This window comes from Berghia stephanieae, chromosome 1 (genome assembly GCF_034508935.2).
Source record: "Berghia stephanieae isolate SIO BIC M18660-M18661 chromosome 1, UCSD_Bste_1.3, whole genome shotgun sequence".
NCBI lineage: Eukaryota > Metazoa > Mollusca > Gastropoda > Nudibranchia > Aeolidiidae > Berghia > Berghia stephanieae.
In genome coordinates, this window is record NC_088360.1 from 52,568,130 (window position 1) to 52,568,350 (window position 221).

The window sequence follows — 221 nt, forward strand, 5'->3', positions numbered from 1 at the left end:
TTGATGGTGAAAGAGGCAATGGTGATGAGAGTCACCATTGATGGTGAAAAAAGTGGCAATGGTGATAAGATTCACCATTGATGGTGAAAGACGCAATGGTGATGAGAGTCACCATTGATGGTGAAAGAGGCAATGGTGATGATAGTCACCATTGATGGTGAAAGTGGCAATGGTGATAAGAGTCACCATTGATGGCTTGACTTGCTTGACTTGCTTGTCTT